The sequence below is a fragment of the Pestalotiopsis fici genome (assembly GCF_000516985.1).
Source record: "Pestalotiopsis fici W106-1 unplaced genomic scaffold PFICI_Scf_12, whole genome shotgun sequence".
NCBI lineage: Eukaryota > Fungi > Ascomycota > Sordariomycetes > Amphisphaeriales > Sporocadaceae > Pestalotiopsis > Pestalotiopsis fici.
The window spans coordinates 1,370,402-1,373,580 of NW_006917102.1; positions in this window are offsets into that span (position 1 = coordinate 1,370,402).

Here is a 3,179-nt window from a genome sequence, read left to right on the forward strand (position 1 = left end):
AGAGAGAGAGAGAGAGAGAGAGAGAGAGAGAGGAGAGAGAGAGAGAGGTACGTAGTGACGAGTGTGTCTAACGGCCGGCCGGCGTGGCTGGTAAGTCTGTCTGCCTGTTTGTTCTGGCTTGTTTTCTTCCCTGCTGGGTGCTGCTTGTGTGCAATACAGCCGGAGCGTCGAGGTTCCATGGGGGCGGGGACCGAAAACCCAAGAGGGCAAGTCGCGGTTGTCCCCAGTCCAAGGTCCATTTCAGGTGCTCCTCGCATGCCTCGCATGGCGCACCGGTACTTGGCCAAGCTTAATCCAGAGTGTGTTTCTTGTTCACACTGCAGTAGCATTGCTGCCGCCAGTAAGAAGATACTCAAGGGGATGCTGGACCCGACTTTCTTTCGTTGAATGCAGGTAGGTACTGTGTAGAGTGGCCTAGATAAGGCAAGGTAGGTGGTGGTGGCTGACTGACTGAAAGAAGCTCGCAAGCCTGCTACGCTACTCACAAAGTACATTACCTACCACTACCTACCTGCCAGGTTCGCCCATGTCGCCCGCTCTCAGACCCCCACTGAGCCTATTGGCCCGTCCGGGGCGTCGCCTCGGAGTGAGTATGCCGCCTTTGAATGTACATACTCGAACTGCAGGGGTATTTTGGAGGGGGCTTCAGCGAATGGAGGGTTGCGGTCGCGACGCTGCTGCTGCTTCTCTCTTTCTCTTCTCTTCAGGTTCGACTGTAAAGCAAGGCCATGAGATGAGAAAAACTTGGACTGTACTCTCAACATTGCTACGGTGCCCACTACCCAGCCAGCAATAGATACATTGCATGTGAAGTTCAACCCGCTACTACTCCACAACAGGAGGGAGAAGAGAGAGAAAGTATGTGCGAGAGAGAACAGATGACAAGAGTGTGGCAGTCCTGTGCTATGATGATGAACTACAGCAAACGGCTTGAACGTAAATTCTCTGTCTCAAACACGCCCACCCAATTCCGTGCAAGTGCTTTGCTGTCAAAGCCAAGAATAGATAAATGCCCCAAAAAAGACTGCCGAACTCTAAAGAGAAGAGAAACGGGGCCACAGCCAAAGGACTGAATCGTGGAAATTCCGCACACTCGTGGTCGATGGGTGAAGCAAATAAATGGAAAGTACACGACGTGCATATGCCAATGGATGGATGAAGTGGATGCGTCCATGTACGCAGGTATGTAGGGTAGGTAGGTGATGGATGCTGCTGATGCTCGTGGACTCGTGGACTTTCATAGATACTACAGACAGACACACCACATCATGTATATGCAGTACACTACATACTACTCTGTACATGCGTTTTTGAAGACTGCGTGCCTGTTTACTGCTAATGCCACCCATCACACTTACATCGGTAATGCGGCCGAACGCACGATCTATGTCCCAATTCGTTCACCTGGTCCCGACGTTACAAAGACCAATGCAACCGCACCGTTACGCGAGGAAAGTAAAAAGCAGATGGGGACGGCAAAGAGCGAGGGCAAGAAAAAAAAAAAGGAATCTTGGCAACAGCACTCGGTTAATCTTTGGGTGTCGGTCACATCCTGCGAGAGCACTATAAAGGACAATAGAGTGTTGCATTCTGTGCCGGCGTTGCTGATTCACATTCCGGCATCTGCCATGATGTGTAGATAATAGATGATGGTACTATGTGAAAGGAATGACGCGAATGGGGGGCCAGTGGTTAGTCTAGTGTAGACACGGCAGAAGCGTACCGTGACTGTAAAAGCCGAGAATGATGCAATCATTGGATGGATGGGATACAGGACCGTTGGACAACTCTAAAAAGTTTGAGTTTATTTCTGTCTCCTCTTTGACCCAAAAGCAAATAATTTAAAAATTGCTTAGGCGCGATTCTCCGGCAGAGCGGCCCTTGGCTAATCTTGGCTTTTCCGTGCTTTTGATTGATTTTATTTTATTTTCTTTTGGGCCCAGTGGTTCTCTCTTTTTCTTTGGGTTCTACTGGGCGATCTAGTCCACTGGGCTAATACCAAGAAGCAGTAGTACAGCGCACAATTGCCGTAGTCTGGCGAGAAAGGCCGAAAAGCCACCCGCCGGGCGTGCCGGCAGACCGGACCTCGAGACGCTGGGATCAGACTTCTTCTCGTTGCACCATGCCCAGGTAGGTCTTCTCTCTTTTGCTCTTCCAAATGCGGCTTGCCCTGGGATGACCGCCCACCGGGGGTCAGGCATTCTGAGTCAAGTTACCGTTCGGGAAGATTTGCTACTCCATGGAGCGGAAAAGAAAATATACTGCCAAGAGTGACTTTCCAGTTCATCTGCATGCATTTATTCCTCTCGGCCTGCATCTTAATATTAGGCCGTCTCATTTCTTTTCTTCCTTCGGTCTATTGCTATCACTCCGTTGTTTCCAGTAGTATGTGCGGCTCTGGTGTAATAAGTCAAACCTAGACACACAAACAAGTAGACGGTGGCTTCAAACAGATGACATGAGATGTACTCCATCCGTATCCCATTCTGTCCCATCTTGTCCCAGAAACACGAGGAGCTCCACTTCTGTATCTTTATTTGGACGCCTGACACGCACTCGAGTTCTGAGGCTGTCGGGGCCCGTGTTTCGTGGCGTTTCAAGGAAAACCCGGGCTCCCTGGTCGCAGCATAAAGTGTGACTAACAATGAATGAGCTTGTCTTTGCTCTTCTTGCCTAACCCTGGGGCCCGGGTTCGCATTTCCCATGCGTGTTTGATTCTCTTCTTAATTCTCGTTTTCTCTCTCTCCTCTCCACAAACAGACATGCCATGGGGTCTCTGGCCCCGGGTTAGGTTAGCAGCTTACAGTACAATTGACCAATGGCACTTTTGCGGCGTATGCACCGCTCACAGCCTGTCAGGAAATACCGGTACGGTTTTACTGTGTAGACGGACATGTCCCTTGTACCCCTTGCCTTCAAATAGCAAAGCGGGACCAGAGAGCATTAATAAACCTATGACCCAATCTATATATCCACTAATAAATAGCACTATTAAGAGATATCCCAGGTAAAATATCTGTCGAAAGTGGCAAAGTATTAATCCCAGAACACATCTTAGGCGACTGCCATGAATAGTACATAGTATCATAGAAAGACGGGAAACTCCATCCAATGATCATCATGTATTCAACATGAACTATTCGAATGCATATGTCCCCGTTTCTCCTCTTCTTTTTCCC